General features: G+C 51.5%; 1 protein-coding gene and 1 long non-coding RNA gene across 11 annotated transcripts in view; one reads left to right on the top strand and one right to left on the bottom strand.

Annotated features, from left to right (window-relative positions):
• Ssbp3 (single stranded DNA binding protein 3) overlaps window positions 1–21,760 on the top strand; it is a 151,087-nt gene that overhangs the window by 67,447 nt on the left and 61,880 nt on the right. The gene's annotated exons all lie outside the window — the stretch shown is intronic.
• On the bottom strand, window positions 12,660–19,552 carry LOC128096035 (uncharacterized). 3 transcript variants are annotated; one of them, XR_008213509.1, is made up of 6 exons: window positions 18,877–19,552; window positions 18,177–18,291; window positions 17,227–17,431; window positions 16,856–17,023; window positions 16,123–16,286; window positions 12,660–13,321 (listed from the first exon to the last, which is right to left on the bottom strand). It is a non-coding gene; the product is annotated as an uncharacterized LOC128096035 (long non-coding RNA). The 3 variants fall into 3 exon arrangements; XR_008213508.1 differs by having other exon boundaries at window positions 18,177–19,552; XR_008213510.1 differs by having other exon boundaries at window positions 16,856–16,901; window positions 18,177–19,552.

Genomic DNA, 21,760 nt, shown 5'->3' with positions numbered 1-21,760 from the left:
GGCCTACTGTGTAGCTGGCTGGCTCCCAGTGCTTTGTTGAGGACTGGACCTCCCTTACCTGCAGGTGGTAGTGTGTTTCTCGGTGGCGGTCCCTGTGGATCACTGCGGGGGAAGTGACTGGCTATCTGCTGGATCCAGCTTGGCCATGTTAGGAAGCACCGCTCGTCAGGTCCCACAGAATGCTGACAGTGGTGCCTGGGAACAATGCTGCGTAGGAGGAGGCGTGTGTTTGCTCGCCTCCTGACCTGAGTGACACACTTTATTTGTCCCTTTTGGTCCCCAGTGAACACTCAACCTGGCCCTAAGTGCATTTGGCTCTTCTCAGTTAGGAACTGCAGCTCTTGCTGTGGGACAGGTGCACAGTCAGCTGGGCTCATCTCCCTGGGCCTGGATGAGCAGGGGTCTTAATGTTCTTGAAGCCCTTGTCTGGGAGTCCTGGTAGTCATCACCTCCTTGCCTGTTATGTGTGGAGTGGCAGGGAGGAGATGACATACCTCACTGGCAAAGCCTGACTGTAATTAGCCTCTGGTGACTTGCACTGTGTGGTGAGGGGGCTTTGAGGATTTCCTGTGTAGCCAAGTTGTCTTGTAGATGAGAAAACGAGGCCCAGATTGGCACCTTCATCTGGCCGGGGTGTCTTAGGTCATTGGTGGCAGTCAGGTCTAAAGCTGAGGCCTCCTGGCCCTGTAATAGGCCTCTGTGGCACTGGTGTGTCTTATTGCTGCTCTTGCTTTTCCTGCCAGGTGGATGAGAGTGACTGTGACGGCCACTTAGGGGTTCTTTCCCCGGTTGCTCCTGTCACCCTGCATGACTGCTGATACCTGGTTGTATCACAGGCTTGGCTAGGTGGCCATGGCCGTGTCTCAGTTCCTCTGCTCAGGAGTTGTGTGGTCTTGGGGAGGTTGACTAACCTTTCTGAGCCTGGGTGTGTCATTGGGTGGTGGTGGTGAACTGACTGTAGCTTTCATGCCAGTGTGCATGCCACCCTGACTCGGGGTTGAGGCTCTGAGAGAGTGCAGACACCATGGGAGAGCCTGAGATGGGAAGTGCAAGGGACCCCACCGTCCTTCACCACGCCGCTGCCACTTTATCTGCCTCGGTGCTGTGGGCACAGGCATTGTCCTTCCTTGGTTAAGGTTGCCTGTGGGGGTGTGAGCAGACACACTGCACCAGCTGATTGGCAAGGCCTTGGGCAGACTAACAGCTGGGCACGGGCAGGGGCCAGATCTCCGTGTAATCTGTGGATTGGATTCCGTCCTGTTCGTAGGCCCGGGGCACCCTGTCCTCCGTTAGATGGCAGGTATGGGGTGGAGGTGGCCGCAGAGCAGACGGGCGGGAGTCATGGCCTCCTTACTTCACCGCCGTGTCTGCCGTTCACGTGGTTGTCATTCTCTGTTTTTTGCCTTGGCTGTGAAATTACATAATTTTCTGAACTAATCCTGTTTTGTGTAACCTGAACCCAACTATCTGAGCATGAAGAGCAAGCTTTTCTCTCTTCTTTCTTGACAAAGGGATATCCTAGTCCAACCATGGCATCTGGACGTGATTGGGCACCTGGTTGGAGCAGAATTTGCGTATGCATGCACACACGTGTACAATACAACATGGCTGTGTCCAGATAATAGTCCAGTGCCTTTTAAGAAAAATGAATTTATTTTATACACATGGGCGTTCTGTCTGCTTGTAAGTCTGTGTACCACATGTGCGCCTGGTGCCTACAGAGGTCAGAAGAGAGTGTCAGTCAGGTCCCCTGGGACTGCAGTTACAGATGGCTGTGAGCCGCCATGTGGCTTGGAGAACCTGGGTCCAGAAGGGCAGCCAGTGTTCTTAACCGGGCATCTCTTCAGGCCAGCATATCTTTCTAATCAGGTATGTAGTTTCTATGTCTGTGATGTTACATGCAGATAGTATTAGGTTGGGATGTGAGCCTGTGCCATGCTCTCACGGGTAAACTGTTCTGTGCTTAGACTGAGGACGACATAGTCAGGGGTTTCACGTTAAGCACATGGAGTGATTATCAATGTTGGGGTGTTTCCTTACCATCTAACGGTGCCTTCGGTGGCTGTAGTTACCCGTTTCCTCATATCCAGGCACTGCCTACATGGCATCACAGGAGCCCTGTTCCCTAGGAGAGGTCATCTCCACTCCCTGTGGGTGCCTGGGAGGGGCAGCTCCATCTTTAAGTGACCTGTTCTGCCCATCAGTCGGTGGGTGGTCTCTTCACTGCTTGACTTTGGTGAAGGTGAGAACCTGACCCAAGAGATTTCTGGGTGATTACACCCTTGAGACTTAGGCTCTGAAAGGACACCACCACCACCACCACCACCACCACCACCACCACACACACACACACACACACACACACACACACACACACACACACACACACACACACACACAAAGTTGGAGCTGATTGTTGTACTTAGATTTGGGCTGTGTCAGCAGGTGAATCTTGTGAGGCCTCACCTTGTGGGTGACAGACAGGGAGTACTGAGACCAGACGGCTTCCCCTTGCTCTGCATTGATCCAAGAGGTAGCCCGTCAGCAGATTCTTAGGAGCGTTTGAGACTCAGGTCAGGGAGGAATTTGGTAGCATAAAAGCAGGTAAAAGGAGGGATACCCAGCCGGCAGTGGCACACGCCTTTAATCCCAGCACTTGGGAGGCAGAGCCAGGTGGATCTCTGAGTTCGAGGCCAGCCTGGTCTACAGAGCGAGATCCAGGACAGGCACCAAAACAACACAGAGAAACCCTGTCTTGAAAAACCTAAATAAATAAATAAATAAATAAATAAATAAATAAATAAATAAATAAAGGAGGAGGAGGAGGGACCCAGGGTGAAAGGTCAGGCTGGATTCTCTTTGGGTGCAATATTGTTGCCCTTTGTTTAGTGGCTGATTGCATTAGAATGCTCCAGAATGGCAGAATCACGGACATGTGCCACTAAGCCTGTCCCGGGGTCCCTTTTAGGCTGTTCTGTAGCCACAGGATAAAAAGCAGTTGGGTTCCTCCGCCTTCTCCACTCCAGCCCTTACAGTCTCATTCGGATTGTGGAGTGAGGACAGCCAGGGCCGCCCCTTCCTCTCCCTAGGTTGGGGTGGGCATATAGGGAGGTAGTGGAGCAGGGTGCTATTGGGAAAGTCTCTGCCGAGGATTATGTATCTTGGGACAGTTGACTGACAGCTGGACCCCTGAGGTAGAAGACTGTCCTTTTTTTGGTATTCCTTGTAGAGCCTGGGATCTCGTGAGTCTTGTTCTAGCTCCTCTGTAGCCTGAGCCCTGGCTTGAGCCTAGGGGCCTGAGTAGGAGGCTGAGGCCCTGACAATGGCCCTTGTGGGGAGGAGTTCAGCCTGGCCAGCCTTCTGCCACGTCCTAAAGCATAACTCAGTATTGATTGTGCAGGAGGCTGAGGCTGTCACACGCAGTAATCCTTGCTCCGAAGCAGGCATGCTCCTGAAGGAGGAAAGGGAGTAGAGTGGTTTTTGTCCCTAATCTAGCATGCCTTTAAAAAACGCACCTTGATTTAAGATTCAGCTTTTTGCAGCATATTTTAAAATGTCAGAAAGATAAATATACAGCCTTCTTAATGTGTCTGCTTTGAACAGTGCTTTCAAAAAGGGTGTCATTCATCCTCAGGGTCACAGGCTGTTCAGCTCCCTCACCTCCTCTCTCGCTATGGGTGATCTGGCCATCTTCCCCAGAGCAGTATTTTGGTAGGGAGGGGAGAACAGAGGTAGACTGCCTCCTTCCCAGGCTAGAACACATGTATTGTTTGCCTAGTTCTGAGGTTGGTAGAGCTGCGTAATTCCTGGAATGCATCTGGGAAATCTGCTGTTAGACTTCCAGAGCAGGCCCTGGCTCCTAGTAACTTCCACCGAGATTAAATACTCTCCTCACTTGGAGGGAAAACCCTTTAGCCAGAGAATTAGGAGGAAGTTGCTAGCCCTGGCTCACCCGCCCCATCACAGATTGATGGACCTCACTGGTTTTCCACTCACCTGTGATGAGAAAGAAGCTGGGGTGAGGGGAGGCTGTATTGTTAGGTACTTAGGCCAGTACTCAGAATGGCCTTTTCTGAGCCATTTCTAAGATGAGGTGGGGGTGGTACCATTGGTAAAGGTGCCACTGGAGGTTGAATCAGGCTGCATGTTGGTCCTGGAGATAGAAGCCTGGGTTTCTCACACGCTAGGCAAGTGTGCCACATCCACAGGCCTCTCTCAATGTTTGTATTTTGAGACAAGTCTCGTTATCTAGGCTGGCCTTGAACCCCTTCTGCAGCCCAAGCAGGTCTTGACTTCGCTATTCTGCCTAATCCCGAGTAGCTTGGATAGCAGGCCTACAGCACTAGGCCTGGCTGCGCTGTCTTTCTCTTGTTGTTGGATATGGATTTTTATAAAGATGCCCTGGCAGCTTGCTTAGCTGGATTTCCTCCCCAAAGGAATTAGAGGAACCCTTGGGGCTTTGTTGGGATTCAGCTCCTCTGGGTGAGGAGGCAGCCTGGTAAGCTGTGTCCTGCCTGAGGACAGGCTGCAGGAGAGCTCCTGCCGTGAGGAAGTAATACTCCCCCACAGGTGAGGAAATGGAGGCCCCTGCGAAGGCTGTGACCTGGCCAGAGTTGCACAATCTGTGGACCTGGGAACTTTCCCAGGGCAGTCCATTGTCTCTCCCACCTGCTGCCTCAGGTGGGCTGGGCTGGGCTGTGAGGGTAGGGCAGGGAATGCAAAGCCCTGATCTTAGCATGTGAACAAGGCTCTGCCAGGCAGCTAGAGTGGGCCGCACTGGGTCACTTGGTTCTAATCTGTGCTCACTATCCCCCCAATAGGACAGGAGGTGGAAGATCCACTTTTGTGCCATCTACTTGGACTTGGGGTCTAGGAAAAGCCCCCATTTTTCACCCATTCCCTCTGGTCGCCCTTCCTCTTTCCCCCCAAACCATTTTTGAGGATCATAACATTTATCATGAGCCTTAATATGAGAGACTTTTTCGTGTTTAAAAATACATGCTGGCTTACAGGACTATATTTGGTATATGGAAGTCATTTGCGTGTAAATGTGCTAAAAGGACAACAGCTTTGGTTGAGACGGAGCCCTGGCTAGAGGGGCACAGAAGTGGATGGGAAAGGGGTCCAGAGGCTACCTACATGGGGCAGTTGAATTGGAGCCTTCAAGCTTAATGGAGCCATGTCCTTTTCTTCAGAGACAATCGCGAAACAGGATAAGCCAGTGCTTAAAAATTCATAGAAAATGTTTCTTATCACAACGTCATAATTGTTATGACTCAGAAAAGTAAAATTGCCATTCCTCTCTCTCTCTGCCTGTCGGCCCGGCTCTTGTTGCCTGCCGAGGCCCCAGCAGCAGCTGCAGAGTCTTTTAAAAAGAGAGAGAAGGAAAGAAAAAGGAAGAAATCCAAGGCAATGCTTTATTTATGTTAACGGCCACATTTGACTTGAAAATTCTGTCCCCTGAGCCTTGAGGTCAGCACATTCGAGTGATTGATGGCCGTCAGGAGCAAGCCAGGTGGCACATCGCAGCAAGGGAAGTGGACAGATGACGCTGTGGCTTTCAGGGCTTAGCAGACCCGAGCTTTGGAAGGAGCGCAGCTGAGAACAAAAGCAGATGGACACCTCAGCTTTGGCCCCTTCATCTCCTTTTTCCTTTCCCTCCCTTTTGTAGTGAGCATCAAGAAGTGAGCGAGGGGGTACTCATACCTTCGGAATCTCCCAGAATGTATCATTTAGGGGTGTGACACTATCATGAGATCCTAAATATATCGAGCCTAAGATGACTAATCTCCAACCTTCGCACCCGAGGTCTTAGCCTAGAAACAGGAGGCCTGGCTCTTTGCTCAGGTTGCCTGTCTCGAAGACGTCTTGGATGCCCCCACTTCTCAGCCCCATTGCCAAGCTCTGGAGGGCTCTTCTCCACACACTTGCCGCTTCATGGGCCGGGTTACTTAGGATTATGTTTCCAGCGGACTTTCTGGCTAATCCTTGTGTATTTTCTGTGGTGGAAACAAATGGTATCAGCCCCACAGGCCTGTTTACAGATGGGGAGACACGGAAATGATAGAAGAGCTTTGAATTTTAAACATTAGCTAATGAAATTGCACACGGGGCACTGGATGGAACAGCCCCAGTATTCCTGTGGAACATGTCCTAGAGGAAGAGAGTGCAGCCCAGCAGGGGGACAGGCAGGCCCACAGACCTTTGTGGAGTCCTTTTCCAGTGTCTCTCTGAGTGGCAGAAGAGAGTAAGAACTCTGATGCCTGCTGTGCACCTGGCATGATTAAATAGAGAATCAGTGCAGGGTCCGAAGGACATAACTGGGTACCGGTCAAGGCTGGTGAATCTGGTATCTGCAGAGTTCCAGGTTGGGCAGGAAAAGGAGGCTGGCCTAGCTGAAGGCAGGCAGGGAGGCAGGAAGGTGTTCCGAGTAGCTGCTGGGCGAGGCTAGAGTCTTTTTCCCGGGGAATGGGCTACAGTTCGTCATTTCCTCTGCCTCTGCCTCCCCCGCATTGCCGTGCAGCGCGGAGCACAGTTGTGTGGAGATGGGACTGGCTGTTCATTCATCCGCTAATTGTTTTGATAAGAGACTCTAATTATCCACTGTGATCATCAGATTACCCTGGCTCCAGGAGGGAGACACTAGAGTTTGAGCCGGCTGCCTCTGCTGCCGCCACCATCCTGGTCCCTGCCCAACAGATCCTTCTCCCAGTGCCCGGGCCACCATGCCCAAATCATCGGACTGGGAAAGCATCGCAGGTTGTTGGTGGTGGGCTCTGCCTGCGCAGTCAACCTGAGGGCCCAGCCCGCTGGTGTCGAACAGGACTCTCCCTTTGATTGTCTTTGCCTCGCTGTGTTAAGTCCACAGATGGTTCTAGGGATCTCAACCTGTGGAGAGGAGCGTGGGGGAAACCCAGCAGTACCACTAATGAACTGACGTCAGCATTGAGACAGATTCGCATGCCTTTTTATACTGTTTGATTAAGTTCTGCTTCCATGTGATTTTCATATAAAAGAGCAATAGGCAAAAAACAACCAGGAGGGCAGATTATAAATTAATCCAATAATTGAATCCCTCAGCAGAGGTAATGGGGAGCGATGGCATGGTAATTGATCTGATATGGGTTTTCACAGAAGTGGGAGCTACAGCCTGAGAGCATCTTACCTTGGGAGGAGGGATTGTGACCAGATACGTTAGACCTCTGATACCTTGGCCTTTGACCAGCTTTGGTGTGGTGAGTCTGACCTTTGCTGGTGTCTTTCCCCTCCCCTCCTGTCTCCATCATTCAGACATGTATCAGTGGGGCCCAGAGAAGCCAGTGAGTGATGTTTCAGATGGAGAAGTGGCATTCCGAACTGTCCTGTGGTGAACAGGTCTCTTAGAGAAAGCGCAGTGCTCATCTGCAGGGTCGGACTGGATCTGTAGGGATGTAGGGCAGTAATGTGATGGAAGTGTCACACAGCATTGTACAGTCCATGCGGGAGTGCTCCTCACGCTGGGCCCGTCCACCCTTTTGACTGCTCCATTTTCAAGGTAGACATGCAGCAGGGGACATCAGTTTCCTTACAGTTCCCACCTCTCAAGTTTAACTCTGAGCCTCATTCTCCCAAGCAAAGTGCAAAGCCAGAGATCCAAAATCCAGCTCTTCCTTCTCTGTTCCAGGCCCCTCCCCCAGGAGCTGAGCCCAGCTGTCTTCACCTTTGAGGCTTAGTTAGCTGGGCAAGTTTGGCAACCCATCAGGCCGTATATCTAGAAAACCACCCTCCAGAAACGGCCTCATTTAGCAGATTTACTGAAGTCTTGGACCTGCTGTTTCTCAGGAGCCAGCTTACTAAATCATGGCAGGACCACTGGACTTGCACACAGAACTTTTCAACACTGCAGCAGGACACATCACTGCCCCATTAGTACCTACTACTAGCCTTCTACTCCGAAGACCTGGAGCTTTCCCGAAAGGGTTGGGGCATAGTGAAAAATGGAACCATTTGGTAAATTCTGTATATGAGCCTCTCTGCTCACCCCAAGTTGAACTGAGCTAGGTCCTTGGTGTTGGAGTACCACATGGATAGGAAAAGTGGAGTCTTGTGGGCTTGCCAGGGTATGTGTGCCCAGGGATGGACTCAGTCTTGAGGGGCTGTGCTTCAGCAGGTTTTAAGCTGTGGGATCCCTAAATAAACAGCATTTCAGGGAGTGAGGATCTGGTCGACACTACCCTAAGCACATTAGTGTTACAGAGGTTGAGTTGGGCATTAGGCTATGCCAGGGACTGTCCAGGAGGGACTACCCCCTCCTTTACCTTTCTGATTGGTGGTTTTTTTGGTTTGCTTGTTTGTTTTTTTAAGACAAGGTCTCACTCGGTAGCCCTGGAACTTGTCCTAGAATTTGCTATGTAGACCAGGCTAGTCTTGAACTCAACAGAGGTCCACCTGCTTCTGCCTCCTTAGTGCTGGGATTAAAGGCATGCACCACTATGCCCAGCCTACTAAATGATTTTGTTCTAAAGGGCGTTTGTCCACAGCTTCAAAGACTCTTGAAAGAGTTCATCTCCATCCAGGGTTCCTTGCCTGGAAGGCTTTCTGAATTTGAAAGAAGACATCATCCATTGCTAGGATGTTCAAAGCTAACAGACCGGGTCTTAGAGGCCAGCACTCTTGGTCACTAACTCTAGACAGCAAATTTCACCCCTGGTTCTTGCCTCCTGCATCTGTACAATGGGGTTTATTAAAATACATTCTCTACAAATGCTTGAGGAATACATGAGTTTGTTTGTTTGTTTGTTTGTTTTTGTAAAATGCTTAGGCTAACCTGGTGCATGCGGGCTGTCTACAGACGGCCTTTCTTCAGTCGTACTTGAAGAGGACACATAGATCTAAGTAAGTGTTGTATTACACCTGACACTGAGCTAAGATAGACCCACACTAAACCGTATCGGGGAGATCCCAGATTGCTGGTTCTCTGCCCATTTTCTTTCCCAACCCCTGACAGGCTTTTCAGCCTTGCTTTAAGGGAGTAGAAGAGAGCCACCTGTTAAGAGTCTGATAGCAGTGCACCCCTTTAATCCCAGCATTCTCGAGGCGGAGCAGGTGGACATCTGAGGTCCAGTCCAGTCTGGTCTACACAGTGAGTTGCAGGACAGCCAGGGCTACATGGAGTGACCCTGCGGACGAGTCTTGACAGCCAAGACTGTCGATCGGAAACCTGCCCCTCTCTCCAGCGTCTCTCGTTTCTCCCTCTGGACAAGGAAATATAGCTGTTGTGAGAATCCAGACCAGCTTTCTAGCCAAGCACCTCCCTCCCTGCATGGGGGCTGAGACAGGAACAGCACTGTCGGCCTGTTGGGACAGGGTCTAGCTAGCAGGCCAGGGCAGAGGCTCTAGGTAGCAGGCCAGGGCAGAAGCGGGAACAGCACCTTCTAGGGAAGATAGGGAGCCTCTTTCCAGAAGCAGGACTCTGGCATCCTGTCTAGCTGGAGGAACTGGTTTCTAGGACTTGGCTCCTAGACCAACCTGCTGGAGGGGTCCTGGGATGGAGGGGCCAGGGGGCTGAGGCTTGGATATGGCTGTTTTCTGAGCTGTTTACTTCCCCCCTTTCAGTAAAGGTAGGCACCTATTATCTATGTATCTCTTGGTCTTTTACAAAGCTAATTAAACCCTACAGGCAGAGTTTTAGGGCCTAGGATTCTTTACTTTCCCAACCATTGGACTTTTTGGTGTGCTGGGAGTTTCATTGTCTTGCTTAGGACTGATCTTTGAGCTGGGGAGGAGAATGGAGGACCCCATACTTCTTCCTCCTCTGTCTACCTAGGATGGTCCTAATATGCCTGCTCTTTTTCTCTCCCCCCGCCCCGCCCTACCCCCCTGGAAGTATCTCTTGAGTCCCTTGAAAATCATAGGTCAGTGACAATAGTATAATTATTTACCAGTATTGCTCCAGAAGGCCAGGATTCTGGCTGTTTATTTTACCCCTTTCTCTTAGGCAGAGGACTGGCAGAATAGTGGGTCTTCACATTCAGGTTAGTGTCAAGTGGGGTGCATCAGAGAGCCCGTATGTCCCCTTAAGTAAGACTTGCTGAATGCCACTTACCGAAGCACAGTTTTGGGGACAGTGATCTCATGGGGTCTGCTTTGTGTCAGGGGCTCTGTTAGTTTGCAGAGGCTACCCATCCTACCAGCTGCCTTAACCCTTGGGGCAGAAGTGGGTTGTTGGTTTTTCCTGAGCCTTGGTTGGCTTGGGGTCAGGGACAGTTGTTGTAGACCCCTGGAGACCAGGTCCTTCTGTTCCCTCCACTCTTGGTGGGTGGAGAGAGCTTGCCTTCCGCACTCCTGTAGTGTATACCCTGTGTTTCCATGGGACCTGGCCAGGCGATGGCCTTGTGGAGTTTAGTGTCTTCTTCCGTGGTTTTGCCACGTGAGTGTGTTATAATGTTAGATGGTAGTAATAGAAGGAATAAGCTGTCTTAGGGCCCCGCAGGGGCTTTCTGTTACCTCAGGAACAGTTGAGTGGTGTGCACAGAAGAGGGATGGCTGGCTGTCCCTCAGCCTTTTGTCCTGAAAGTATCTACCGGCCGTGGCTTCGCCTCCTAGCTTTCCCATGCCATAAAACTTGACAGGCAGGGCTGTGGTGGGCTTTGGTTACTCCAGCTCAGTGAGATTCTCTAGTCCTTATCAATTCTGTTTACCATTACAAACTGCTGCTCTTTCCCAGCCACAGACAGGGACACGAGGAATCATAGCAGAGCCTGGAAACAAACCAGGATCGCCTCGTTCAGTGCTCGCAGAAACTGGACCCAGAAAGGTCGAGGTCAGAGCCCTAGGGTCCTGTCCCTCTGTTCACTGCCTGTCCAGGCCTGCTTTGCTTGCTTTCCAGTCTTGAGTTTGGAAAGGACAGGGTAGAGTGGTTTGTCTTCTGTTTTTCTAACCCCTTCTCAGCCCACTTCCGGCTTTCCTTCTGCAAGGCAGCAGTGCATGAAACATGGCCTTCCTTCCCCAGTCACCTTCCCTGATTGACTCAGGCCTCTCTGCCATCCTCCATTGCAGAGGACCTATTATCCGTTTTGACCCGATGAACCTCAGCTCTGGTTCCTCATCCTGCCCTAAATCCTCAGAACAGCACCTAAAGACACTCAGGTCTGAGGGAACACTGCTGGGCTCAAAGGGCTTTGTTTCTACACACACACACACACACACACACACACACACACACACACACACACACACACACACACACACACACACACACACACACCTTAGCTTGCTTTCAGTGGCTCCAGGCTGAATTCTTCTGCTCTCCACACAGCTGAAGAAACACCCCCCCCCCCCCCCAATTCTGACTTGAGAGCCACACTGCTGTTTGTGCAGGTTCATCTGGGAGAGACTTCGTAGGCTCTGTGGGCTACTCTGCAATGCAGAGCGATTTCAGGGCTACCATGGGTGTGGAGCAAGGAGCCTAGGGCAGGCCACAGCGAGCACATGGAACCTCTTGGATGGCCCTACTTCTCTTCCTGGTTTCCTTCTTAGAAGCTGGAATCACTGCTGCCAGAGGTCCCCTCTAAAAGAGACCTGACCCCGCTGCACCACATCTGCCGTCTTGAGAAGTGCCCTGTTCTTTAGGGGGAAGCCCTCCATGTTCTTTGGAGGAGCCTCCAGGGTTCTGTGGTCAGCATCTTTTCTCAGAGCACCCCTGTCTCTCCAGCACGATCAGGTCTCCAGGGAGTGCACTCAGTGTGTTACTGTGCCTTTGCACGGGAAGTTCCTCCTGCCTGGTGTAACCCTAGCCCCTGCCGAAAGGACAGCCTTCTCTCTGTAGCCGGCTGCTAGGGCATTTCCCTGGCAGATACTCCGGCCTCCTCAGGCAGAAGGAACTGTTCACACTCTTGGATTCCTGTTCATCCTTTTCAGAGTCATTGGTTGAATGCTTACTGTCTGCCAGGCACCATGCTGGCCACAGGGGTTCCCAGACAGCCTCCTGAGCTCGCTTCTGTGGACTCTTGATCCATCATCCTGCTCTCTCCTTAACCTCCCCTGTTTCCTTGAAGTCAGGGCCTGTCTCTCTCTGTCTACCGCAGCTTCCTAAGTGACTGCCACTTGTCAGGTCCCTAGTGTTAGCGTACAGCCTGTTTGCACTCACCTGTCTCTTTGGCTTCTTTGAAGCTGGTTCTCCTGCCCCCGGTCTTTTTTTTCCCCTGGAAGTGCCAATATCTCTCATCTCAGAAACTGACTTTTCTTTCACGCTACGTCGTCCCCTCCATTTGAAAACACTAGCATTTGTGTCAAGACTTCCCCTACCAGACTGGAAGCCCCCCTAAGGGCCGGGACAACCCAGCTCACCTCTCGGGGTGTCCCCTCCCCAGGTCTGAAGCATGAAAGCGGTATGTGGAGTCCTGTTGCTGCATTGTAGAAGGGACTCCACGGCCCTTCTCCTGTCCAGATAAGAGTCTGACACCAGTGTCTCCGACAGTAGTCCCTAGAATTCCACCCAGGCCACCTGCCTCCTTCAAAGAGGAGAGGCCAACAAAAGAACAATAAATGTATCGGAAACACCATGTCTTAGCTTTTAGCTTTGCTGCGTGTTCCTCTTTCTTCCTTCAGGACCCTTTTTTTTTTTCTTTCTTTTTTTTTTTTCCTCCTTTTTTTTACAACCTAATAAATCAGGCGCCAAACCTGCTTCTGGCCATTTTCCTGGAGGTAGTCATTGTCTTCTTGGAAGCTGGCGCCGGCCTGGAGGGTTGGGTTGATTATTAACAGATGGTGGGGGGTGGGGGAACATTGTAGCACAGGTAGTGGGCTTGCATTGGGGCTGAGGTTGCACCCCAAGTGGGCTGTGTTGGGAGCTTTCTCTTGCCCCAGGAGAGCCTCTTTCCTGTGGTTATTCATTCCATCTTAGTAAGTTTGCAAGCTTTATCTCTGAGAGGCGTTCACCCTGGTCCTGGCTCTCCTTCCCCTCCACCCATCCAAAGCAAATGTTCTTAGTACCTGTGCAGTGTCAGTGAGAGGAGACCTGGGCGAACAGCAGGTGCTGTTTGTAGTCCTGCTCCTGCGGTGGGATGGAGTGGGAACCCATGTGTTGGGGGAGGGGAGACCCCTAGATCTTAGAGGTGAGAAGGGGGCCAGCTCCTTGGAGCCCTGCTTCTCTTACGTGCCAGTTTGGGGTGGGGAAGCAGCCTTTACTTTTGTGGGTTGTCGCAGAGAATGTAAAAACGGTACCATCTTGCTGCCTGTTTGGTTGCTTCCTGGTCCTTCCCCTGCTGGGTGTGCTCTGGCACAGCTGAGGTGGTGCTCCAGACTTCAGCTTGCTCACACACAGAATAAGAACACCAACTCCCTGTGTGGTGGAGGGCTAGAATGAATCGTTGGGGTCGTGGTGCCTGGTACGCTGCCCACCCATCTCCCTGTCAGTACAGTTGAAGGGCATTCTGTGTGCTGTATAGCAGCGGTCTAGCAGGCAGCATGTGGAGGTCCTGAGAGATGTCGCCACCTCCAGCCTGGCAGAGAAGGCTGGGGTGGCCCCTCTTCTGGCAGTCCTGCTCTGTCTGCAAGCCTGTGCTTCTTGTTCCTTCGCTGGATGGCAGACTCCGCAGAGCTGCTTGGAAAGCTCCCCCCCCCCCCCCCGACTCTGGGGGTGTGAAGATGAACTGGTATGACGATAGCTTGGTGTTTTGGTGTCTGTGAGAAAAGCAGAATTGGCTCAAGCTGCTTTCTCAGTTAAGGGGATTTAAGAAGAAGGAGAAAGAAATTAATCCTATCCTGGTGATCAATCTGACACCTTCCCTTTGAGCCCCAGATGGCTGGTTGGGGTAGAAAGTTGGCCACGGCTGTTGTTAGGGAACTGAATGGGTGTATCTATCTCTGTACATTGGAAATCGTGGCTTTCGGTTGTGGTGTGTGTGTGTGTGTGTGTGTGTGTGTGTGTGTAATCCCAGCAGGTTTCCATGGGTAAATGTCACTCTTGGAGAAGGTGCCATGGAACCCTCCTTGAAATCATGTTCATTTGCTTTGGTTTGAGCCTCGCGCCTCCCTTTTCCACCTCTTGGAGCCCCGGGGTCTGAGTTAGGTGGGCGGTGCAGAAGATAGAAACACAGGGCTAGCTGTCACCTTACAGACAAGGTTAGAGGAAGCTCAGGAAGTGGAAGGCAACTTTCTCCGTCACAGCCACCAGCCTCGACAAATGCTGTCCAGGTCTACACTTGTACCGTGGTCTGGTGCCTTTTCTTTGGATGAATATGCTTCCAGCTATTCATAATTCTGTCTTAATGGCTGCATAAGGTTTTATTGAGCCATTTCCTTATTGGCTAGTCCTTCCTGCCCTTCCCTACCATCCTGCTAACTATACACAACACCACAGTGAACATCTTTGCATTTCCTTTCCAGAAATGAGATGGCTGGAAAGGAAGGATAGGCTCATTTTGAGACCCTTGACTTATTTCGCCAAGTTACTTTTTCGAAAGGTTATCTTGACTCGTACTGACTCGAGCAGTACATAAATGACTTATCCTAACTATACCTTTACCCACACTGGGGATTGTATTTTTTCATTTTTAAAAGGTTTTGCTCTAGATGAACAAATTATAGCTGTTCATAGTGTTACAGCTCTAGCTTCCCTACTTTTTGCACTAACACCCCAGCACGGTATTGCCTGCTCACACTCCACTTGATGCCGAGTGGTGTGCGATGAGCTTTTTCTGTCCCCCAACTTCCTAGGGCTCTAAGCTGCTTGAGTAAGAAGGGGTCACAGGTAGACCATATATGACCTTGACCCATTGTGCAGGATCAAGATGGCTGCCTCTGCTCGCCAAGGTGAGAAAAGGAAGTTGTGGCCCAGAGAGCCTGAGCATCCAGGAATGAGTCCCCAGGGCTGGCTTTGTACACCAAGGCTCTAGCAGAAACCCTATCATTTTGTTCAGCAGTATTTACGGGGCCTCCTGGGCACCAGGCTCAGTGGGGACCGGGAGATGGATAACAGCCAGCCATCTCTCCAGGCAGACAGCGTCACACACAGGGAATTTCTATATGAAGTGACAGATGGCTGGATAGGGTGCCATGGATGATCAGGGCCAGAGTGACAAGCTCTGCCTTCCTTTTGTTCTTGAGACTTTAGACTCCCTCCCCCCCTTTCCTGCTTATTAAGGGAGGTAGGCTAGTATTCCCTTCGTGGGCAATGCTTGTACATAGGTAGCTTTTGACTGCATGGGCTTCACGCACCAGACAGGGCACCTTCTTCTCTCATCCTGGTGGGAGACCACAGTCTTCTGAAATACCCTTTGGCAAAGTCCTTTCAAAGCAGAACCGCAAGGAATTTAAGTTCGAGTTCTTGTCTTGACAGTTGTAACTTCTCATCTTATTACCGTCTGTTTACACACTTTCAGCGCTGTGAGCACACTCGAGTGTGTCAGGTGAGCGACCAGCTTCATGGCCGTGGTTCTTCGTGTGATAGTTAATGTGTGATCTAGAGGGGCCTTCTCCTCGTGGGCCTGATAGCCCAGCGAAGAGGGGAGACCTTTGTTCTGACTCTCCTTGATGCCTGTGCTGCAGAGTAGGTCCTCAGAACCTCAGTTTACCCATCCCCTCCCCCTGCCAGACAACCAAGCAATTCTTTCTGCCTGGGGACTAAGTCGAGGTTGGGAGCTGGATAGGAGGAGCCTCAGGATCATAAGAGAGACCTGGGCACTGGCTCTGTTCCTTGTTGCCTTACTGGGCTCCCTCTATCTCCTGTTTGCCATCTCAGCCACTTGGGTGTCTCCCAGGTCTAAAAGTAAAGGTCCTGCCACTCCTTGCCCTGAAGTTTGGGAACGCTTAGTTCTGATCCTAAGTAGCATTCACTCCAGACCACTGGGCAGAGATGCTTGCAGATGGGACCTCACACTTCACATTTTTCATGCAAGACCTTAGTCATTGACTCTGGGGACTGTTGGTGTCACAAGGCACAGTCATACAGTTGGCTTTGGGGTGTGTCCCTTGCCCCCAGTTCCTAGCTGAGGAACAGGAAGCCCCAAGGCAGGACCCTCAGACTCTTGAGGATCCTAGGCCCGTGCTTTCAGCTGCCTCCCATTGTCCCGGAGCCACAGGCTACAGCCCCCTCCCCCAGATCCTCCTCTGGAGAATAAACATATCAACAGGATTGATTACCCTTGCTGGTCCCTGGGCAGCTGGCTCTGGCCTGCATCTGGAGCTGATTTCTGTGCCTTGCACACCCATTGTCTTGGATGGCTCATTTCCACAAATCCGAGTCGGCTCCACGGCCGTAACCCTAGTACGACCCCAGGCATGTTTGTCGGTCCAGTGAACACTTCCTGCTTGAGGAGGGGAGAGAGGCTGAAGCGCACGTGAGTAGCTCAAGAGCTACCTCCCCTGCTCTGATGCAGACGGATGTTCCTTCCCATTCCAGCCCCTCCCTGGCCTCCCACCTAGGCCTGTCTTTCTGAAGTGGATTCAAAGTGGAGACCATATTTCCAGGAAGTTGGACTCATCACTTGGTACCAGAGTGGGGGACTCAGAGGGGAGAGGTAGCCTAGCGATTCCCATAAGGTGCTATATGTTATAAGGCTCTGCACTCACCACCACCACCCAGGTGGGAGCTACAGGCCTTGAGGCCTGGCAGCCCCTGGCATGGTCAAGGAGGTTTGATCTAAAATGTTGGGCTCAGGTAGGAACTGTGACAAGAAGGAACAAGTATAAAGTCACTGAAAGTGCTACCTCCCCCATCCCGAAGAAGGGGCTGTGAAGGTGTAACCAGGTGTCCAGTCCCCCCTGCATAGTGACTCGTTTCCATGATTCCCTCCTTGTGGAAGGAAGCCCTCACCGACCACTGAGCTGAACAGTCCCCTGTTCTTTGACATGCTGTACTGCTCAAAGCTGATACCTGTGCTGGAGACTTTTCCCCAATAGGCTGTTGCTTTCCATGGACGCTAGACAGAAACAGAGATGGTCAGATGCAGATGAATTTGTATGGGTGCTGTGGTCAGCCATGGCGTACTATGCAGTTGGGGCGGGCAGCTGTAGGTGTCAGTGAGTCTCTAGAGCCACGGACCTGGGGGTGCACACAGAGCTTAGAGAGTTAGTTACAGGGGCTCTTTCTGTATGCACTTTGTTCTTCCCTACTGGGAGGGAGGGGGAGATGCTAGTGTACAGGTGCACGTGGAGGCATGCGTATGGAGGCCTCTATCCTTCCTGCCGTGTTACCTTAAGATGGGGTCTCTAACTACCCAGAAACATGCTGCCTTTATTACTTACTTATTTATTTGGCTGGTTAGGCACAGAGCTCTCAGGATCCACTTGCTGGAGGAAGAGGCCCAGGTAGCCATTGCCCAGCTGTTGTGTGTGCCTTCACACTCGTGCAGCAAGTGCTCTTACCCACCAAGCCGCCGGTCTAGCCTCACTTTTATGGGTTTCATACTGACAGTAATTTAGCGTATCCTCCACTTGAAGACGGTAGAACCTGAACAGGGCACACGGGTGCGGTGCGGTGGGGTGGGGTGCGGTGGGGTGGGGTGGGGTGGGGTGGGGTGGGGTGGGGGCACAGAAGGGCCGCTCGTTCAGTGTAGTGGCCTGTGCTCTTTGTGCCTCTCCCCAAGTGAGGATGGTGATAGGAAGGTTGAAGCCAGGGATGGCTCAGCCTCGAGGGGTGGCTGCTGACTCACTTCTGATTAGGGACCTATGCGGCTGGCTCCTTCCTTTCATTGTTTTCCAAGCCCTTTACAAGCCCCGCTGTCTTTATGAGCCCCACAACAGGTCCTGCAAGTTAGGGAGTCCAGAGAGCACTCCAGGGTCCAGGGTCCTTCAGATGCTGTCTCTGGCATTGTGGGATCATCCTCTCTGGCTTTTGTTCAGAAGAGAGCTCTTCCCATGGACACTTTGGGTTACCATGTGAAGGCCTGGTCCTAGCTCTCAGTTTTTGAGCCTCGAGGCTGCCCACTATCAGACCTTCGCTCTGCTGCCCCCTTCTGGGATGACCAGTTCTCTGCTCATGGACGGCCCTTGCCTGATAGTCACTCCAAGAAGAAGTCTACGTTAGTGGTGTGCCTTGCTGCAGAATCCTTAGTGCTTGAGAGTCCCAGAGAAATGGCCGTGGGGACATATCCCTTCCTCATCTCCATATTCCTTCCAAGAGTGAAGACACGTGCTTCTTGTAGGTGCCACCCCCAAATCCAGACCCAAGGACAGGCAGGCCTATCCACCCGAACCTGTGTTCTTGGTGAGAACCATCGCTCTTCCTTTTAGAGCAGGGTGGGTCATCTGCTTGTCACGTGGTGTAGATGTCTCAGTTGTTTAGTCTCCCAGCAGCAAAAACACCGGAGTCTGTAAAATAGTGGGGGAGGGGAGGGAAAGGCAGAGCCAGAACTGCAGGCCTTCAGAGTCCACCCTTCTGAGCCCTGCCCGGCAGACCTGCTTCCCACCCAGCTTCCTCCCTCCCTGTGGTCTGGACCCACCCCGCCTTGTAGATTGCATCAGGGAGTCACTTACCCCCCATTAAACCTGGGAGGGCCAGGGAGGGAGGAAATGGGCTAGGGTGTGTTGGGAATGTTTCAGCTAATGCAGGGAGTGCTTTTTAAAAGGCAGGTAGAATTTTTTTTTCTTTATAGATCAATTAAAAACCCTTCTTAAAATTAGCCCCTGGGAGGGTGTGTCAGTGGACTCTGTTTTCTTATGTCCCTGACTCTGCACGTCCTCCCTAGCAGAAAGCCTTAAGAAATCTCTTTCAGGGTTGACCAGTGTTCTTAACCGCCAGGTAGCGACTGAGGAGGGGCAGCCTGCCTGAGAGTTGACGTACCAAATCCAGGGAGGGTATGCAAGCTGGCTGTGGTTCCCCAGGGCCTGAGAGCCTGCTGGCGGCAGCAGGCAGGGAGAGGGGCATCTCATCCGAGTCGGGCAGATGGTGCTCACCTGCTCGGGACACACTCCCTGGCGCCGGGGCCCTCGGAGTTGCTGAGATAATAACAGCTGCCTGCGCTGGACCCCGATCTGCGGGCATTCAAAGGCGCAGAAGTGTGCAGGGAGAAGGCGCCTCCCCAGGGCCTCCCACCCGCCAAGTCTTGCTTTTGTTTTGAGAGTTGTGAGCCCCTCCTTTCCCGCACCAACATCCGAGCAACAAGAGCATTCTAATGGAGGACAGTTCTGTTTTGGAAACGACAAGAAAGCCCCTTGTCAAGTGTGACCTGGCCTTTCCTTTGTCTTGCCTCCCTTCTTTGTGTGTGTCTGCAATGGGTTTTGTTCTAAGGGGCAAAGGAGTTGGACATGGATTTGGTGTGTTCCTGGGGTTTTTCTTTCTCTCTCCTTTTTTTGGCAGCCGCCAAAGCTTTTGGTTATTTCTGAGTGCAGGACAATTGGGGAGTTGGGGATTCGAGACCACTCCAGTGCCTTTGAGTTACTGAGTGGTGTCAGCAGCCGAGGGTGGCGGCAAAGAAGCCAACTTTCTGACCGCCTGGAGATTTCTCAGTCCATTGTACGTGTGCGTGAAAGACAACGAATTTCTCATGGCCTCGGGTCCAAATAGGGACATTTGCCCAAAAGTCCCCAGAAGGCAAGACTGACTGTTTGCAGCTTAACACTCTGCCCTCGAGCTGCGCAAGGGAAGAACTGGTATTGCCCAGTTACCATGTTAACCTCCTCCTCCACCACCAAATAGGTCTGTGCTGGCCAAGGTTGTCTGGACCTGGCGCTGTTCAGTGCGGGCGCTCTCATTAGGACGCTTAGAAAAGTGCTGTGGTGGGGGTGGGGGGAGTTGGATGGAGTCTGACAGAAATTTGTTGTTTTCCTCCGAGCAGGGCTCGGGCCTGACTCTTCCAGGCTAAGACTCGGGTCAGCTCAGTAGAGGAGTGGCGTTAATAAGATTACAGAATCAGCTCGATCATCTTAAATGCTCCGATCAGAGGGTTCTGATTGCTTACCTGTGCCGGCACCTCTGACAGCTGTCCTCCGTTGAGTCAGAGCTGTGTTCTGTGTGTGCCCCTGAGGGCTTGTCAGAAGAGTGTTATATAATTTATAGTAGCGGCTGAATCCAGCATTTCATCTCTGTCTCTAATTATTCCAAGCCAGTGAGATTTGTTTTGCATAAACCCCCAACAGAAATCCTCTTTTCTTACAGGTTTAAAGAGTAGCCTTAAGTGAGTATCTCCTGGTTTGAGGCCATCCAGGGCTACGTAGTAATGCCCTGTCTCCAAAAACAAAACAAAACAGAATTGTGTTTTAGACTGGGCGGATCTTTGTGAGTTCCAGGCCAGCCTGGTCTACAGATCACCAGTTCCGGGACATCCAGGACTACACAGAGAAACCTGTCTCAACAAACTAAAAACCAAAACACACTATGTCTTAGTTTTCAGAACTGTCCTTGAATGAGTCCCTGACTTCCTAGAAGTCAGAACTTCTCTATTCTTCTTTTTCCTTTAATTATGAACATCTCTGATGAGACTTTGGGCTCTTTTTGGATGGAGATGATCTTGAAAATGCCATCTAACGTATCCTACAAATCAGAGAGAGACACACCCAGTGCCCATGTGTGAGCGTGTACACAGTGTGATCTGATGATAGCAGTAGGCCCGGACTTCGGCTGGGGAGCAGCTAGCATGCTGTCTGGTCTTTGTCCTCTAGAACCCCAAGGTTGAAGGTAAGGTCAGGAGTGGTTGGTGGTCCCGGCAGAAAACACAGAAGGCTGAGGAGGCGGTACCAGCTTCCTCTGTGTGGCTCTGTGTTCCCTGCTCTGTGAGATGGTTCTTGTAAAGCAGTCTTGGTTTGGGTTGGTAAAGGGAGCCAAGCATACAGCAGTGCTTAACACATAAGCATCTAGTGACTGACTGTCACAGAATACCAGTGGCAGTCCTTGTGAAGTGTCAGGGTCTTGGCCCTGCCTCCCACCGTAGATACCCTGTCCATCTTGGGGATGACCTAGGTAAGAGTGAAGATGGCGGGGCTGGAGAGATGGCTCAGTGGTTAAGAGCACTGACTGCTTTTCCGCAGGACCCGGGTTCAATTCCCAGCACCCCACATGGCAGCTAACAACTGTCTGTGACTCCAAGATCTGACACCCTCACACAGACATACATGCAGGCAAAACAAATAAAATAAAAATAAATAAATTTTTTTTTTTTTTTATAAAAAAAAGAGTGAAGTCGGCCTCCGGTGAGGCTGTGCTGTGGCCCTGGTTGTTGTTGTCGTCGTTTTTAAGCCTCTATTTGTCAGGCTGGTTTCACATAATTCAGCACTTGCCAATTACCAGCCTTGCCGGGCCAAAAGCTCGCTGCTTGTTTGGACTTGCAGCCTTCCGGGTGCAGAGGTGGATGTGCTGTTTCACACCGCCGGGACTTATCGGAACCGAAGTGTGTGTGATCATATTCCTCCCGCTCTTCCTTAGCCAGTGTGTCCTGTCTGCTGTCTGCGGGCTCTGTGCAAGTTCAGCTTGGTTCTGTGGGAACAGGGAGAGGGGGGATGGCTCAAGAGGGAGACAGGAAATGAACCAGGCTGATGCCAGTCTGGCCAGAAGGATGCCAGCAGGGAGTGAGAGGTAGAAGGGGAACCCCATCTGTAAGGCTGAGTTTGGGAAGGGTTACTGAGGAATGCATGTAGCGGAGTGTTTGCACATAGGAAGGATGGTGGGAGACGACACTTGAAGGAAACAGGTTGCAGGTAAGAGCAGCTGGGCTTAGGAGGAATGTGGCCACAGAAGAGAGAGACCCGCAAGATAGAGAAGCAAAACATATGCAAAACAAATCTCACTGGCTTGGAATAATTAGAGACAGAGATGAAATGCTGGATTCAGCCGCTACTATAAATT

Source organism: Peromyscus californicus, unplaced genomic scaffold (genome assembly GCF_007827085.1).
Source record: "Peromyscus californicus insignis strain IS unplaced genomic scaffold, ASM782708v3 Scaffold_5__1_contigs__length_169319896, whole genome shotgun sequence".
Taxonomy (NCBI): domain Eukaryota; kingdom Metazoa; phylum Chordata; class Mammalia; order Rodentia; family Cricetidae; genus Peromyscus; species Peromyscus californicus.
Note: the sequence above shows the minus strand (reverse complement) of the source record. Positions and strands in the feature narration are given on the sequence as shown.